This window comes from Procambarus clarkii, chromosome 22 (assembly GCF_040958095.1).
Source record: "Procambarus clarkii isolate CNS0578487 chromosome 22, FALCON_Pclarkii_2.0, whole genome shotgun sequence".
Classification (NCBI taxonomy): domain Eukaryota; kingdom Metazoa; phylum Arthropoda; class Malacostraca; order Decapoda; family Cambaridae; genus Procambarus; species Procambarus clarkii.
Genome location: NC_091171.1, coordinates 2614389 through 2633162, shown reverse-complemented (window position 1 = coordinate 2633162; position 18774 = coordinate 2614389). Strand labels below are relative to the sequence as shown.

Genomic DNA, 18774 nt, shown 5'->3' with positions numbered 1-18774 from the left:
ATCAATTCTTCTCGCGGATTTTCAGTGTTTTGTTGGATTTTTGGTGATTTGTCTATACAATTTGTTATTATATATCTCACCATGGGTCCCAAGAAAGCCAGTGGTAAGGATAAAGGCCAGAAAGCTCATGTGAGGATGACAATAGAGGAGAAACAAGAGATCATTCGGAAGCATGAGAACGGTACACGTGTTGTTGAACTTTGTAGGCAGTACAACAAAGCCACATCAACAACATGCACTATACTTAAGAAGAAAAATGAGATTATGGGTGCTAAAGTGGCAAAAGGAGTAAGAACAATAGCGAAACAAAGACCACAAATACTTGAAGAAGTGGAAAAGTTGTTATTAATTTGGATACACGACAAGGAGTTGAGGGGTGATAGTGTTTCGGAGGCCATTATTTGTGAGAAAGCCAGGGTGTTGCACGAAGACCTTCTAAAGAATACCCCTGCAACGAGTGATGCAGATACGAAAGAGTTTAAGGCAAGCAGGGGCTGGTTTGAAAAATTTAGAAAGAGAAGTGGTATCCATAGTGTTACAAGGCATGGGGAGGCAGCCAGCTCAGACAAACCAGCCGCTGGACGATTTATTGACGAATTTAAAGAGTTTGCAGAGGCTGAGGGATACCTACCGCAACAAGTGTTTAATTGTGACGAAACAGGACTGTTTTGGAAAAGAATGCCTAAGAGGACATACATTACCAAGGAGGAAAAATCCTTGCCTGGACACAAGCCTATGAAAGATAGGTTTACGCTTGTGCTGTGTGGAAATGCGAGTGGCGATTTGAAAATTAAACCCTTGCTAGTGTATCATTCTGAAAATCCAAGGGTTTTCAAACAGTATAATGTGCAGAAAACCCATTTGTGTGTGATGTGGAAGTCTAATAAAAAAGCATGGGTGACTAGGCTTATTTTTTCGGAGTGGGTGAATGAAGTGCTGTGCCCTGCCATAGAAAAATATCTGCAGGAGAAACAATTGCCACTCAAAGCCGTGCTTCTCCTTGACAATGCTCCTGCTCATCCTCCAGGCTTGGAAGATGATTTGTTGCCTAGATACAATAAATTCCTCACAGTTAAATTCCTTCCTCCTAACACCACTCCTCTAATTCAGCCTATGGACCAGAAAATCATAGCGAATTTTAAGAAACTTTATGAAAGGGCACTTTTCCGGAAATGTTTTGAAGTGACTGAAGCCACAAACCTCACCCTCAAAGAGTTCTGGAGAGAGCATTTTAACATTTGTAGTGCTTTAAAACTCGTTGACAAAGCCTGGCAAGAAGTGACTCAAAGAACCCTGATCTCTGGCTGGAGAAAATTGTGGCCTGAATGTGTGAGAGAACTAGACTTTGAGGGGTTTGAGCCTATAAATGATGCGCCTATTGTTGAGGAAATTGTTAGTCTAGGCCAGCAAATGGGCTTGGAATTGGATGGTGATGATGTGGAGGAGTTGGTGGAAGAACACAACGAAGAACTGACCACCGAAGAACTCCTAGCCCTTCAACAGGAACAGCAAGCCAACGCAGCAGCGAATGATTCTGCAGTGGAGGAGGAGGTGGCAGCAGCACCAGCGAATGTCCCTTCTGCAGTAATTAGGAAGGTGTGTCAGATGTGGGAAGAGATTCAAACAACTGTTGAACAGACTCACCCAGAGAAAGCTGTAGTAGGCCGTTGTCTTAATCTTTTCAATGACAATGTGATGCCTTACTACAGAGACAGCTTGCGAAGAAGGGAAAAGCAAGCTTCCATGGACAGATTTGTGGTGAGGAAATCGAGCAGTGAGCCTCAACCAGGACCTAGTGGCACTCAGGTAAAACGTCCCAGGGAGAGCACACCAGAAAGGTCCTCACTGCCTGATGTGATTATGGAAGGGGACTCCCCTTCCAAACAGTAACTCCTCTCCTCCTCCCCCCTCCTCACCATCTTCCATACGCCTACAGCACTCGACAGCAAGGTAAGTAATAACTGGAACATAGTTTTGTAGGTTTATTTAGATGAATTAGGTAAATTAGGTATAAAAATTTAGTTTGATGTGGGGTTTTTGGGGTAGTCAGGAACGGATTAATTCATTTCCCTTTATTTCTTATGGGGAAATTAACTTCGGAATGCGAGTTTTCGGAATACGAGGCGTCTCCAGGAACGGATTAAACTCGTATACTGAGGTATGCCTGTATATATATATTTTGACATTATTAGGCGATGCTGTGGTCACAAGCTGAACAGCAGTCCTGTGAGCTCATGCTGCGTGCCCTGGCCTTGGTTGCTCACTCACTACTGAGGCTCTCACACCCGGGAATGTGGACCACGATTTTTTTTAAAGATGGCGTCTGTTTACAAGAGCCCTGAGGAAGCTGATGTGAACCCCATGTAGCCGCGGGAGTTTTGAATGGAACGTGAAAAATACAAATACCCGGGGGCGCATAGCACACCCCAGACGTGGACCTGCAGGCGCATTGCGCAGTTAAAGGATTAAGCACTACTGGGCCTGGCCTATAACTATGTGAGACATTGACAAAGTATTTTCATAGTCTGGAAAGATTTTGACAAGCCACAGGCTCAAAGTCCCTGCCTGTATACTGCACTTTTATTTTAATGATATTTAATAATCTTCAGCTTTGTTAGCCATAGAGTCCATTTTGTCATTTCCTTAATAGTAACCAAATTAAAGTAGCCATGGAACAAAATGAATGAAGTCATTAAATTCTTTCATATACTGTATAAACTTTCAAATTGCTGTATATATATATAATTTAAATTTGGAAGCTAAGCCTCCTCTTCTCCTTTCACTGGCACAAATAACTTTGTAAATGACCAAAGTCCACCACCAACAACAGTCTCTGTAAGTGATTATTGAAATTGCAAGGAGTTATCAGTTGGTTTCTACAGATTAGTAACTAGCCACTACCCATAATCCTACCAAGTGACAGCACAAGCTACTATGCCACAACAGGCTCAATGGATCTGACAGCCATTTTCCACACATTTATGTCCAATTCAGTAGAGGCCAATTTAGTTCAGTTGTCTGGTTGTTCTTTGAAACTTAAACCTTTGTGAATGGGCTCCCATACTTCAGTGTTTGCTTCGCTCCATATTGCCCAGTTGTATATGTATTTCTAACTAGCTGTCTTCATTAACTTAACTTTCTTCTTTTTCCCTGGCACTAATTGTTGAGGACCTGTAGCACTCAGATTTCGTTGTCTTTCTGTGGTATGGCATAGCCTTAAGGGGAGCCGGTGGCTGAGCGGACAGAACACTGGACGCGTGATCCTGTAGTCCCAGGTTTGATCCCGGGCACCGGCTAGAAACAATGGGTAGAGTTTCTTTCACCCTGATGCCCCTGTTACCTAGCAGTAAATAGGTACCTGGGAGTTAGTCAGCTGTCACGGGCTGCTTCTTGGGGGTGGAGGCCTGGTTGAGGACCGGGCCGCGGGGATACTAAGCCCCGAAATCATCTCAAGATCTCAAGATAGCCTTCAGCGAGGTTTGGCTCCTCTTGAGGTGTACCACTACCTTAGTAGTACAAAGTCCCAAAAGTCTTTGGGAGTTGGTTTAGCCAATGGCTATCTGTGCCCTCTTTATATTATTTGTTGTCCAGATTTTGGTGAGCAGATGCAAGTACAGAGCACCACTTGGTTTCCGAACCCCTTGGGGACGAGACCCGTCGGTTAACATGTAAGTTCGTATACGAGAAATAGAGGGGAAAAAATAAACTAGAAATGTAAAAAGAAATTTTTCCGAAAAATTTATGAAAAAACTCTAGGGAAAAAAATCGTCAGGTTCATGGCGTAAATGCGACCGTGTTTTGTTTGTACTCATCAATAAGTGAAGTCCTGATCCGCTTTATAAAAGTCCTTAATTGTTCCTAACTGATTATTAAGACGTCTGGCAAACATCCTCTGGATGTTTCCTGCCAGCCTGCAGGCACATCCTGCCTAAAATATACGATGATGTACTGTACATTTAAGAAACAAATCTGAGTCACAGGTCTGTGGAGTGTGGTTAGGCTTACGGAGTCAGCCGGTCCCTCCCCCACCACCGACACACCTCCCCCTCTCCCCCCACCACCGACACACCTCCCCCACCCCAAACCCATACACACACACACACACACACTCTCAAAGGTCACGTGGTTCACGGTTCACTTCAACACCCATATATCGCTTCCTGCCTGCCTGCTTCCTTCCCAGCCTGCCTCCTTCCCAGCCTGCCTCCTTCCCAGCCTGCCTCCTTCCCAGCCTGCCTCCTTCCCAGCCTGCCAGCCTGCTTCCTTCCCAGCCTGCCTCCTTCCCAGCCTGCCTCCTTCCCAGCCTGCCTCCTTCCCAGCCTGCCAGCCTGCTTCCTTCCCAGCCTGCCTCCTTCCCAGCCTGCCTCCTTCCCAGCCTGCCTCCTTCCCAGCCTGCCAGCCTGCTTCCTTCCCAGCCTGCCTGCCTGCCTCCTTCCGAGCCTGCCAGCCTGCTTCCTTCCCAGCCTGCCAGCCTGCTTCCTTCCCAGCCTGCCTCCTTCCCAGCCTGCCAGCCTGCTTCCTTCCCAGCCTGCCTCCTTCCCAGCCTGCCAGCCTGCTTCCTTCCCAGCCTGCCTCCTTCCCAGCCTGCCTTCTTCCCAGCCTGCCTCCTTCCCAGCCTGCCTCCTTCCCAGCCTGCCAGCCTGCTTCCTTCCCAGCCTGCCTCCTTCCCAGCCTGCCAGCCTGCTTCCTTCCCAGCCTGCCTGCCTGCCTCCTTCCCAGCCTGCCTCCTTCCCAGCCTGCCTCCTTCCCAGCCTGCTTCCTTCCCAGCCTGCTTCCTTCCCAGCCTGCCTCCTTCCCAGCCTGCCTCCTTCCCAGCCTGCCAGCCTGCTTCCTTCCCAGCCTGCCAGCCTGCTTCCTTCCCAGCCTGCCTGCCTGCCTCCTTCCCAGCCTGCCTCCTTCCCAGCCTGCCAGCCTGCTTCCTTCCCAGCCTGCCTCCTTCCCAGCCTGCCTCCTTCCCAGCCTGCCTCCTTCCCAGCCTGCCAGCCTGCCTCCTTCCCAGCCTGCCAGCCTGCCTCCTTCCCAGCCTGCCAGCCTGCCTCCTTCCTAGCCTGGCAGCCTGCTTCCTTTCCAGCCAGCCTGCCTCCCTCCCTGCCATCATGCTAACGGGTAGTGTGTGTTAGGCTTATCTTCGGGAATGAGCCGGTCTCACCACCAACAAACCACCCGCCCCCCTACATCCCATCTCTCAAGGTCACGCGGTTCAACCGCGTGACTACCACTCACTCCCTGCCTGCAAGCTAGCCTGCCTGCCTGCCTGCCTGTCTGCCTGCCTGTGCCTGCCAGCCTGCCTTTCCCTCCCTAATTCTCACTACTTCCATCCCTTCCTGCCTACCTCCTAGCATCTCTCCCTACCTCCCCCTCCCTCTTAGCATCTCTCCCTACCTCCTAACATCTCTCCCTACCTCCCCCTCCCTCCTAGCATCTCTCTCCCCCCCTCTCTCACTGATTCTCCCCCCCCCCTCATTCATACTGCCTCCCACCTAAGCTCCATCGTCCATCCACCCACCAGTCAGCCATCACTGACGCAATGCGTGCATTTGGAGCCAACATGGTGCACAGATGTTTCTTGATTGTGCAGATATGTAAAACAAAAGCACAGAATGAACATTCCAGCCTTATGGCAATTCAAAATAATAGGAATAATAGGCCGTGAATCTGTGAAGTCACAGTGGGCAAACTGGACCATCGCCCACCCACCACCACAAGCCGGCGTGACGCTTGGCGGACCCCTTCCTACCCGAACTTTGTTCGGGTAGCATGACTCCCCAACCCCAATCGGGAAACTGGAAGTTTCGGATAACTTAAGTTCGGAAACCAAGTGGTGCTCTGTACATATCTCTTTCAACTAAGCTGCTTCCTTTTCTTTTCTTGGGGGAGCTTGCTCGAGTTTATCAATGAGTGCCTCTTCGCTCCAGCTCTTCCTCATGACATGGGTCTGGTGTAGTTGCATGCTCAGATTCCCACTCTTTTGACTGCTTTGGTGGCTGATGACCTTTGGACTTGCAGTCATTTGGCCTCAGTCTTGCGTTTCTTCAGTCTTCTGGAACTGTCTTCGGATTGGCTTTCGGGGTATTGGGGGTGAGGAGGGGGGACAGGTTATGTGGCCCTTGGCTGGGGTTCTGGTTTCGGCTGCTGCTGCATTGTCTGCCTTCTTGAGGTTATCTTGAGATGATTTCGGGGATTAGCGTCCCCGCGGCCTGGTCCTCGACCAGGCCTCCTTTTTGTTGCACATTCCCCAGGAAGCAGCCCGTAGCAGCTGTCTAACTCCTAGGAACCTATTTACTGCTAGGTAACAGGGGCAACAGGGTGAAGGAAACATTTTGCCCACTTGTCTCTGCCTCCACTAAGGATCGAACCCGGAACCTCAGGACTACGAATCCGAAGCGCTGTCCACTCAGCTGTCAGGCGCCCTTGCTGAAGCTGTTTGCGTCGATCCGCTGGGAGGCAGTTTCTATGTTTTTCCACCTCTCGTCTCACGTGTCGGCAGGCTGTGCTTGCTGTCTTTGGATTTGGCTTGTGGCTCTTCAGTCTTCTTTGTCGTTTTGTCCTCTGTTGTTCCCAGAGGACAGTGGTGCCCAGTTTCTGTCACCCACTTCTGCCAGTTGCTGTCCTATTTCGGTTTTGTTGGTGCTCTAGGGGGGTTCCTGGCCCTTTCGACTGGGTCAGGGTAGGCCTCTGGTGCTAGTTTCTGTGTTGGTGGGTTCCCCCGATGGTCTGGTCTGGTCTGGTCTGGTTTTATCTGATCGACGAAATGTTAGCTCTGTGCGAAGGTTTCTTTCTCGGAGTTCATGTCAGCCCTTTCGTGGGTCGCCCCCAGTGACAGGGCAATAGAGGGGAGGCTGTCTCTTTTTGCCCGTACCTGATCCTGCGATTCATGGGCTTTTCGGGTCGTTTCTTCTGGCCTTCATGGCAATGGGTGGTCCTTTTTCCTGGCTGGGGGGGGGGGGGGGGGGGTTGGACTCTGGGAGCAGGTACTCCTCTTCCCTGTCCATCCATATAATTGTCTTGGAGTGGGTTTGCTTGGGCGTAATCAAAATGACTTCGTCTCTCAAGTTGGTTTCTCGCTTGTTTCCAGTTCTGAAACGGAACTGTGCGGATCTTCAGCACATTCTGAACTTGTCTCCTCTGAACCGATTAGTCCTTGTCCCTCCTTTCGGATGACTACGTTATCCTAGGTTCAGCTCAATCTCAATCTGGGCGCTTGGACGATTTCCCTGGACCTCAAGGACATATATTGGTATATCTCTATCCATCTGGGGTTCAGGGATTGGTTAGGTTTCGTGGTGGGGTGAAAGGCTTACTGCTTTCATTGTCCTCCGTTCGGCTTAAATCTGGTACCTCAGGTTTTTATGCACTTGACTCGCGTCGTGGTGGCCCATCTGCGTTTGCTAGGTCTTTGGGTTTTGTCCTACCTCGATGACTGGGTGGTGTGGGCTTCCAGCTGGTCTGCTTGTCTGCTAGCCAGTAATTTGGTTCTATCCCAGCTTGTTGAATTCGGGTTCTTGGTGAACTAGTGAAAGTCCCAGTTGGTTCCGTCTAAGGTTCAAACTTGGCTGGGCCTTGTGTGGGATTGTCGGACTGCTTCCCTTTCTTTCCTTTCTGCGGCCTTGCTTCGGTTGCAGTCCCGTCGTTGGCTGTTTTTTAGGGGCACCCGGGTTACTCTGTGGTTGTTACGTGTCATTAATATAAGCTCGAAATTAATTGGGTACACCCTGCTGCAGGGCATAGAAAACAGTGGGAAGGATAATTTAAGCATAACTCAATTAATTCTAGTAATATTTACAATACAAGTTATATACGCCATACAAGTTATCTTCAAACATATGTACACTTTCATTACGAACACATGACTGGTCCAGTATTAACCACTGGACTGTGCTGGCTGAGAAAACTTGTTTGCCAGAAACTGTGCAGGCTGAGAAAACACCAATTTAAGATTTTGTACTAGTCAAAACGCATGAGCGATAGGTTGGGTACGAAATGGACTCCTGGGACCTCCAGTGAGAGACAGCCATCTTGGAAAAAATTCCAAGAATACCCTAGGGCTACTGGCTGGCTTAGTTCCGAGAGAGCAATCATGGGTGACGCACGTGCCTCTGGCTCACAATTCCCTGTCCGACGCGGTGTTGAAAGATCGCTCTCTGTTGGTGAAATTAAGACCTTATTGTTTGAAGAACATAAGGGTCATGATATTGATGAAGCTAGGCACAATAAGGACCTAACACAATGGTCGGATCCAAGTGATACAGCACCAATGAAAACTATACAGCGAGCATATCCAGTAGTGGCTGAGCGCCACCCATAACGACCCATGTCATCTCCATTTGTTTGCTATACCGTTCTCAAAGTTCCTCTCTGCCTCTCTCCTTACTGATGAGTAGTTGTTTCTCGCATCTTTGTATCGCTGGTATGTTTGGGGGCTTGGCCTCTTCCTATAATGATTCCATGCTTGTGTCTTTTGATCTTAGCCCTCTCGCAATTTCTATTGAACCAATCCTGTTTCCTAGGTCTGCATCTCTGTTTTGGTATGAATGTTTGTGTGCCTTCATCGTATATTTTGCAAAATATGGCATACATCTCATCTACTTCCTTACCTAGCAACAAGTCTGTCCAATTATACCCATGAAAAAAATGTATAAGTTCCCCATAGTGTCCTCTCTTGAAATCGAGTTTAACAACTGTTTCAATGTCCTCATTTTCTACTATATTATATCGCAAAGCGTATTTAATGTCCAAGAGGACGTGATCACTCTTTCCCGAGGGAGGAAGGTACTGGATGTCAAATACCTCCTCTTCTTTCCTGGTGAATATTAGATCCAGTATTGACAGAACATTCCCTTCTCTCATTCTTGTGGAATGCTTGACGTGTTGATACATGAATGTCTCCAAGATGAGGTTTACAAATCTGCCTGTCTAAATGTCCTCTGTTCTTGCCTCGTAGTCCTCCCAGTCTATTGCCTTAAAGTTAAAGTCCCCCAGTACCAACAATCGGGATTTATCTTTGTCAGCTCTTACCATAATCTCTCTCATGACCATTATGAGGCCCTCTCGTTTGTCATCCAGTTCTTCCTTTGTCCATGTGTTGCTTGCTGGTGGGCTGTAGGTATTTAAAATTATCAGCTTATCATATTGAATCCAGATCTGCAATGCAATTATGTCAATATCTCGAGGATTTTAAATTATTAACTCTCTTTCCTTCGGGTGTTCTTTCACCAGCACAGTCACTCCTCCTCCCTTCCTAGTTTTCCTGTCACGTCTCCAAACTGAGTAGCCCCTTGGGAATATGACTTCATTTAAAATATTTTCTTCAAGTTTCGTCTCTGTTAATGCAACAATATCTGGGACTTTGAGCTTGATTATATCCTTCAACTCCAATATTTTCAATCTCACTCCATCTATGTTGGTATATACTATTTTCAGGAACATGTTCCCCTTCCCTTTGTTCTTTACACCCCTTTCCTTTAATGATTTTGTTGCTTTGTCTTTATGTACCATTTCACAAACTTTACAGTCCCTGACGCTTTGTAGAGAAAAAGAATTTCTTCTTCATTTCTATCCCCATTTAGACGTTTCGCTTCAGTAAGGTTCATTTTCAGCTTTTCTCTGTCCTCCTTTGAGAGGTCTTGTCTTATTGAGCACAGTTTGCCATCTTCGTCACATTGCAATTTTCTGGCATTCCAAAGCAATTCTGTCATATACTTCACTCCATTAAACGTCACCCTTAACCCTTGCACTGCTCACCTATTTTCGGCAAAAACGTCTTGGTGCAATTGACAAGGACATATTTTTGTTATTTTTACAAATGTTCAGGTAAATTTAATGTCAAAATGTTTCCAAAGTCAACTATTTCCATTTCAAAACACAAATAGTAATGAAAACATTAAAAAACATTAAAATATAGCCAAATTAAAAAACAAAAAGCACAACTCTCTGAGTGCCTAAAGGCGCTTTGCGCAGTGCAGTGGTTAAGGGGCGGTTCTTGTCTTTCTCATATTTTCCTATCCTCCTAAAATTGCTGACATGCTCCTTTGAATTTAGGCCTTCTCCTAATCCTTCTATTTTTTCTAGGATTTTCATCTCTTCTGCTGCTCGGTCCACCCTAGATGAAATTTCATTCTCTAAACATCCAAAAACTATTTTGGACTTACTTCTATCTGCAGTGTTTTGTACCAGTTTACTGTTGGTAACCAGTTCTTTCCTAATTGCTTGCCTAAGATCCGTTTCTTGTTTGTCATTTCAGGTTTTGACTTCCAAACACACTTCCTTAATTGTCTCTTTCTCTTTTACAACTTGTGCATATGTCTTTTATTTCTTTTCTGGGGGGAGCCCCGTCGGCTCCCCAGAGCTATCCCAGGCTGATATGCTAATGTCAGACTTTGGCATCAGTCATGTGTATGGAGTTCTTAGGCCTACCGGGGACCACGGCCAGAACTGGGCCCCCTCAGAGAGGCAAGGGGAGCAATGGCCTATAGAAGCCCCCGTGTGGTTGGAAGCTTTCAATGTCTGCCATCGACCGGAACAGGCACCCAGAAAGGTAAGCGCCTCAAAACAAACCCCTATTCTGGTTAAAATTGCTACCAAAAGCCGAACTAGTGGATAGAACTCCCCAACCGAAAACAAGCAAACTAGTGTGACGTCACACACCGCCACCGCCGCGACGTCGAAACGACGTCGTCCCTCAGATGGGTTTCCCATCTGTTTCCGGTTCCGAAACGGGACTGCGCGGAACTGCAGTTCATTCTGGACTTGTCCCGTCTGAACCCTTGGGTTCATTGCCCCTCCTTTCGGATGACTACGCTGTCTCAGGTTCGGCTCCTCTTGAAGCCGGGAGCTTGGTTGGTGTCCCTGGATCTCCGGGACGCTTATTGGCATGTCCCGATTCATCCACGGTTCAGGGACTGGCTCGGTTTTGTTGTGGGGCGTCTTGAGTTACCGCTTTTGTTGTCTCCCGTTCGGGTTGAACCTGGCACCTCGCGTGTTCACGCGCCTTACACGGGTTGTGGTGGCTTGTTTGCGTCTCCTAGGTGTTCGGGTGTTGGCCTACCGCAACGACTGGCTGGTTTGGGCTCCCAGCCAGTCAACTTGCTTGCTAGCCAGGGATTTGGTTCTTTCCCAGCTCGCCGAGTTCGGGTTCTTGGTGAACTGGAGGAAGTCCCATCTGGTTCCCTCTCAGGTTCGGACTTGGCTGGGTCTCGTTTGGGACTCTCGAACCGCCTCCTTGTCTCTCCCTCCGGAGTCTCTCCTGCTGCTGCGGTCCCGCCTTCGTCTGTTTCTGGAGGGCCCTCGGGTCACCCGGCGGTTGCTCGAGGGGCTGTGCGGGAGCCTGAACTTCGCGATGGTGGTCTACCCGCCGGGTCGGGTTTGGTTTCGACGGCTGTTCTGGTTCCTTCGGGGTTCCCCCTTCCGCCTCTCTCGCAATCGCAGAGTTCGACCCCCGGGGGCCTTGCGTTGGTTGCTGCGTCACCGGCTTCCTCTTCGGATTTTTCTGGGTTCAGTGCCTTGGCGCCTACCCGAGCCCTCGCTCGATGTGTACACGGATGCGTCGTCTCTCGGCTGGGGTTTTGTGACCAGTGCTCACCAGGCCGGCCAGGGGCGTTGGGATCCATCCTTCCGTCGAGCTCACAGCACGGTGCGGGAGTTCGCGGCAGTGTGGTTTACTCTGGGGAGGATTCGGGTGGCCCGCGGATCGACGATTCGGCTCCATTCGGACTGCTTTCCGGTGGTTCATTGCCTGAACCGCGTGGGGTTCGATGCGGTCCTTGTCTCTTTGGGGTTGGTCGCTTTGGGTGACTTGTCTGCTGAGTTCTCGGGGTTTGGCTCTCCTGGCGGTTCACGTACGGGGCGTGTCCAACGTCTTGGCCGACGCCCTGTCTCGCTTCGTTCCCCTCTCCACGGAGTGGACGGTCGACGACGAGTCCTTCCGTTGGCTTTGCCAGACGTTCGGGCGCCCCGAGGTGGACCTCTTCGCGTCGGTGTGGTCGCGGCGTCTTCCCGTTTATGCGGCGCCCTTCCTCGATCGCGAGGCCGTCGGGGTCGATGCCTTTCGGCTAGACTGGTCGAGGTGGGGGTTCCTGTACCTCTTTCCCCCGGTTCGGCTGTTGCTCCAGGTCCTGACTCGCTTAGAGACTTACTAGGGGAGAGTTGTCCTTCTGGCCCTTTGGTGGCCGGCCCAGCCTTGGTTTCAGGCGCTGGTTGCTCGGTGTCCGAACTCGAGGGTTTTCGCGCGGCTCCGCCTCTTTCAGCAGATCGGACCGGTACGTCACGTGGCTGGTTCGATCTTCTCCTCGAGTCTTCGCGTATGGATTTTTTGACTCGAGTTTATCATCATCTCTATGGTGATCAGGTGGCCTCCTTGTTGGTGTCCCACCTGAGGGCTTCTTCTCGGCAGCAGTATGAAGTTTCCTGGCGGTCCTTCCATTTCTTTTTGCGTCTTCGTCGTGTTAGTTCCTTGTCTGTTCGGGTGGTCTTGTCCTTCCTCTCGTGGTTGTTTCAGGACCGTCATCTTATGCCTAACACTGTCGCTTCGTATCGTGCTGCGCTGGCGGAGCCGCTTCAGCTTGCTTTCGGTATCGATGTTACGTCTGCACCATTTCGCGAGCTGTCTCGTGCATTGTTTCACCTCCGGCCTGCTCATGCGTCGCCTGAACCGTCCTGGTCTTTGGACAGAGTGCTCGCTTTCCTTTCGTCTCCTCGTTTCGTTGTGGCCCCTTCGGTCCAGGATTGTTTTCCCAAGGCACTTTTCTTGTTGGCTTTGGCCTCTGGGGGTCGGGTAGGGGAGCTTCATGCTCTCCTCCGGCGCAGGGGTTTCTGCTCTTTTGGTCGTGGTGATTGTTTTGTTCGTTTGCAGCCGTCTCCTTCTTTTCTGGCGAAGAATGAGACTGCTGCGTTCCGGAGGGGTCCATGGGTGGTTGATGCTTGGTTGGTCAGGCCGGGGGTGCATCATGTTTTATGTCCGGTTGCGGCGCTTCGCCGTTATTTGCGCGCCACAGCTTCTGTGTCCGGGGACGCGCTGTGGGTTGATCCGGTTTCCCTTCTTCCCTGTTCGCGGGTTCGGGTCTCCCAGGTCGTCCGCAGGGTATCAAGTCCAGCCAGCCTGCGGTCTATCCCCGTGCCCATGACGTTCGTAAGTTTGCGGCTCTTGCTGCCATCTTTGGGAATACTGTATGTCTTGGTCTGATATTCGGGCGCGGGGATTTTGGCGGTCGAACAGGGTCCTGGCTGCTCTTTACCTTTGCAGCCAGTTGTCTCGGCTTCGAGTTGAGGAGTGAGCGACGACCGCCTCCCGGGTAAGTCCCTCTTTTTTCTGTCTGTGAGTAGTTAGCTCCGGGGAGCCGACGGGGCTCCCCCAGAAAACCAGCGTTGAATGTAATGAAACGCCATTTTCTGGGTGAGTCCCGGAGGCTCCCCCGGCATCCCTCCCTCCCTCCCTCCGGTTGGCGGTTTTTCGCGTTTTTGACATCCAGTCTCAAGAACTGAGGTGTGGGTAGCCGGCGTGGGGGGTCTGGGGCTCCCCCTTCCCCCTCCCGGGGAGGGGGGAGCTGCGCAGACAGCGGCGCGGCGGTGTGTGACGTCACACTAGTTTGCTTGTTTTCGGTTGGGGAGTTCTATCCACTAGTTCGGCTTTTGGTAGCAATTTTAACCAGAATAGGGGTTTGTTTTGAGGGGCTTACCTTTCTGGGTGCCTGTTCCGGTCGATGGCAGACATCGAATGCTTCCAACCACACGGGGGCTTCTATAGGCCATTGCTCCCCTTGCCTCTCTGAGGGGGCCCAGTTCTGGCCGTGGTCCCCGGTAGGCCTAAGAACTCCATACACATGACTGATGCCAAAGTTTGACATTAGCATATCAGCCTGGGATAGCTCCGGGAAGCCTCCGGGACTCACCCAGAAAATGGCGTTTCATTACATTCAACGCTGGTTTTTTATACTTTTCTAGTTCTTTATTAGCCTCCTCTATTTGAGTTGCCAATGATGTTTCTCGTTGCATCTCCTTGCCTAACTCCATGTTAGCCCTCAGGCTCCCTTGGAGTTAGTTGTTCACCATACGAGTCTATTTTCTTGTTTATTTCTTCAAATTCCCTACTTTTCACTTTCCATGCCTCATTATCCTTTTCCAGTTCCTTGATGTGTGCCTCCTGTATCCTTACCTTATCAGTCAAGCTGTTAATTTCCTTACCTTGCTGGAAAATACATCCTTTTAAATTACAAAACTCAATCTTGAGACCTTCATTTTCTTGTTCTAATTTAATTACCTTTTCTTCATATTTCTTTAGCATGTCCTCAATAATCACTAACCTGCCAAGAAAACACCTTTCATTGCATCTTGTTGAGAGAAATCTGCAAAATATTCCTTTGATGGGGTACTGTCCTCCCCAGTGGTGGTGGCCATCTTTGTTGACATTCTGCTGTTTGGAAGATCAACTTTTCTACCACAGATTTTTCATTCACTAACACTTATTTCTTATCTCTTAGTTTCTTTTCAAATTCCCTACACCTTATAATTATAATAATAATAATAATAATAATAATAATAATAATAATAATAATAACTTATTTAGGAAAAGTACATACATAGTTGCAGAGTTATAGTACAAACATTCTGTTTGATTTAAAGATGGAGGTAGTACATACAATACCTAAAGCCACTAGTACGCATAGCGTTTTGGGCAACGTATTCTGGATCCATGGATCCTTCATGTATTCTGGGACACCACTTGCAGCCCTCACCCTACTCTCAACACTTAGATAATTTGAATTCTGGAGCCTGCAGCAGTGTGACTCCTCAGTGTGATGCTCCACTCCAACAATGAAAATCCTGTTTCTGTGAAACAGGATACGTGTTACACACAATTCTGTGTTCTGCCAGCTATGTAAACATTTCCGGTAATGACCAACATGGTTTCTCAGGTAGTGTGGTGAAGTCACTTATGGCATCATGGATGAACAAGGGCCACATTTTATACACAGATAACTACTGTACAAGTCCCTTGCTAGCTAGGTTCTTGATTGAAAAAGGAATTGGGGTAGTTGGCTCAGTAAAGCCATGAAGAAGGGAAATGCCAATGTTTGACAATACTGTAATCTTGAAGTTGGTGACTGCCAGCTAAGAAAAAGTGATCAAATACTCTGTTAGGTGGAAAGACAAGAGAGAAGTGAACTTGCTGACAATTGTTCATGTTGGTATAGTGGTGCACAGTGGAAAGGTGAACCGAGTAATACAACAACCAGTATATAAGCCAGATTGTGTTCTTGACTATAATATCAACATGCGTTTGGTTGATAAATCTGACATGATGGTAGGCACTGTCGAGTGTGTTAGGAAAACGTTGAAGTGGACGAAAAAAGTTTTTTTCCATCTTGTTGACGTAAGCATGCTGAACAGTTACAATCTGTATCTGGTGAAAACTGGACGTAAACCAAGTTTCCGTTCATTTGATTTTACACTTGTGACACAGTTACTAACAAAGTTTGGCAAAGATATTCCTGGCATATAAAGACCCATCATGAACCCAGTGTTGCAGCATACTGCTACAACCAGGCACACTTACACAGAGGGCTTTCAAGCACACAGACTAAAACATTTACCACCAGCTGGAAAGCATGCAATAGGCCAATGTGATTGCTTAGTTTGTAGAACAACAAAAAAGAGAGAACAGAAAAATAAACTGGTGCAAACATGGTGTGAAGTGTGTGCAGTCCCATTATGTGCTGTCAACTGCATCAACGACTACCACTATCTCCAAGACTTCTAAATGTGCAAAAACTTGTAAATAGTGTGTGGATGTGTGTAAATATAATAATGAAAAATGTGAATGCATATTATATTGGCGTAATTGAAAACATTTGTGTGCCCATGTGTATACTCAATGTATGCAAGTTGTATTATCATTGAACATGAAGTAACATTATATGCAACACAATTATTGACAAAAAAAATTGTGATAAAATACGCCTAGACACTGTAAATAATGCCGTGAAAATAGATTCGTGGCAACTCTGGCTGCTTGAAGACCGCGTGCGATGCCTCCGGGACTCACCTTGCATGAGCGAGCATGCAGGGGTGTGACGTCATCTCTCATATTGTCAGCACATTTACGTCATTGGTAAGTACAATTAAATTTTTTTTGTATTTTTCTCGTGGTCAGGGAACACAAATTTCAGGTAAAGAAGACTTTGTTGTTGTTGTTATGTGCCTGTGGGATACAAAGGCCAAATAGCCCTTAGCAACACAAGGGTTAACCAAACACCAGCCAGAGTGGCAGAGTGGTCCATACAATAAGTAAACCATATTAACCAAACACTGGCCAGAGTGGTCCATGCAATAAGTAAACCATATTAACCAAACACCGGTCAGAGTGGTCCACACAATAAGTAAACCATACACCGGCCAGAGTGGTCCACACAATAAGTAAACAATATTAGCCAAACACCAGCCAGAGTGGTCCACACAATAAGTAAACAATATTAACCAAACACCGGTCAGAGTGGTCCACACAATAAGTAAACAATATTAACCAAACACCAGCCAGAGTGGTCCACACAAGTGAACGACTGAGTTTCCATGATTTTCGTTCACTGATTTGTGACACAGGTATCTTTGTAAATTAATTTAAAGGCTGAAGCGTGAATAGCTAGCTACATGTGTTGAAATCTTCTTATAGACATTTTTTGTGATGAAACAAGATGAGTGAGGATAGACAGATAAGGGAATACTGTACTGTAAACCTCACTTGGTTTTCCTTCATCTGATCAGTGACCCATGACTTTGAAAGTTTCAGATTAATGAATAATTTCTAAAAACCAGTGTTTTAATAGCTCTTTATTACCCTAATTATATTTCTAAACTAACTAAAACAAAAATATACTGTAATCTGCTATTTGAGAAATTATTTATGTTATTGACTCTAACTTTCAAAACATCTCGAGCACGGGTGGAGGTCTATTCCCTGTATACACAGCACTATGTGCTTTTTGTTTGAATTCGTTGCTACAATTCAGTGACCGACGGCCTCGAAATAATAAAATTAATAAATCATTTCTAAAATAAATATTTGTATAGCTCTTATTATCCTAATAATGTTGCTAAACTAGATATATAACTCAAAAATATATACAGTAATATGATATAAATCCAATATTTGAGAGAATTTTGTTACTGGATCTAGCATAAACTTCAGCCTACTGTAGGGTGTATAAACCTAGTTCCTCAGTGTTAGCTGCCCATCTGCCTGCCCAAAAACCCGCCCAAATAACCTCCCATCTGCCTGCCCAAATCCACCCACTGAGGCCAAATAGCCACCCACCTACATCGCCCACCCGAATAACCGTCCATTCGCCTGTCTAAATCCATCCACCCCACCTGCACCGCCCACCCACACTGCCCACCTATGTGCCTGCCCAAATCAACCCACCCTGCCGGAATAATCGCCCATATGCCTGCCCAAACCCACCCACACTGCCTGCCCAAATAGCTTCCCATCTGCTTGCCCAAATTCAACCAACCCGCCCAAATAGTCACCCGCCCTGCCTGAATAGCCACCTACCCTGCCTGAATAGCCACCTACCCTGCCTGAATAGCCACCTACCCACACCACCCGCCCAAATGGTCACCCATCTGCCTGCCCAAATCCACCCACCCTTACCTTGAGGTTACCTTGAGGTGCTTTCGGGGCTTAGCGTCCCCGCGGCCCGGTCGTCGACCAGGCCTCCTGGTTGCTGGACTGATCAACCAGGCTGTTGGACGCGGCTGCTCGCAGCCTGACGTATGAGTCACAGCCTGGTTGATCAGGTATCCTTTGAAGGTGCTTATCCAGTTCTCTCTTGAACACTGTGAGGGGATTGCCAGTAATGCCCCTTATGGGTAGTGGAAGCGTGTTGAACAGTCTCGGGCCTCTGATGTTGATAGAGTTCTCTCTCAGAGTACCTGTTGCACCTCTGCTTTTCAACGGGGGTATTCTGCACATCCTGCCATGTCTTCTGGTCTCATGTGATGTTATTTCTGTGTGCAGGTTTGGGACCAGCCCCTCTAATATTTTCCGCGTGTAAATTATTATGTATCTCCCACCTGCGCTCAAGGGAGTACAGATTTAGGCTCTTTAGTCGGTCCCAATAGTTTAGGTGTTTTACTGAGTGGATTCTAGCAGTAAAGGATCTCTGCACGCTCTCCAGGTCAGCAATTTCTCCAGCTTTGAAAGGGGTTGTCATTGTGCAGCAGTACTCCACTCTAGAGAGCACAAGTGTTTTGAAAAGTATCATCATCGGTATAGCATCTCTAGTGTTAAAAGTTCTTGTTATCCAACCTGTCATTTTTTTTGCAGTTGTGACGGCTACTTTATTGTGTTCTTTAAAGGTAAGGTCTTCTGACATGAGTACACCCAGATCCTTTACATTGCCTTTTCGTTCTATGTTATGATTTGCCTGAGTTTTGTACGTGGTTTCCGTTTTTATATTTTCATTTTTTCCATAGCGCATGAGCTAGAACTTATCTTCGTTAAACACCATATTATTTTCTGTAGCCCATAGAAAGACCTGATCTACATCTGACTGGAGGTTTGCCGTGTCCTCTTATGTTGCCTACTCTCATGAAGATCCTAGTGTCATCTGCAAAAGATGATACAGTGCTATAGGTTGTGTTCTTGTCTATGTCTGATATGAGGATGAGAAAAAGTACTGGAGCAAGCACAGTACCCTGGGGGACTGAGCTCTTCTCGGTTGATGGGCTGGATTTTATTTTATTGACTATTACACATTGGGTTCTGTTAGTCAGGAAATTGTG

At 47.7% G+C, this 18774-nt stretch overlaps 1 protein-coding gene across 3 annotated transcripts in view; it reads left to right on the top strand.

The window, feature by feature from the left end:
- The window catches only part of Rab4 (RAS oncogene family member Rab4), a 210642-nt gene that overhangs the window by 39711 nt on the left and 152157 nt on the right, over positions 1 to 18774 (top strand). The gene's annotated exons all lie outside the window — the stretch shown is intronic.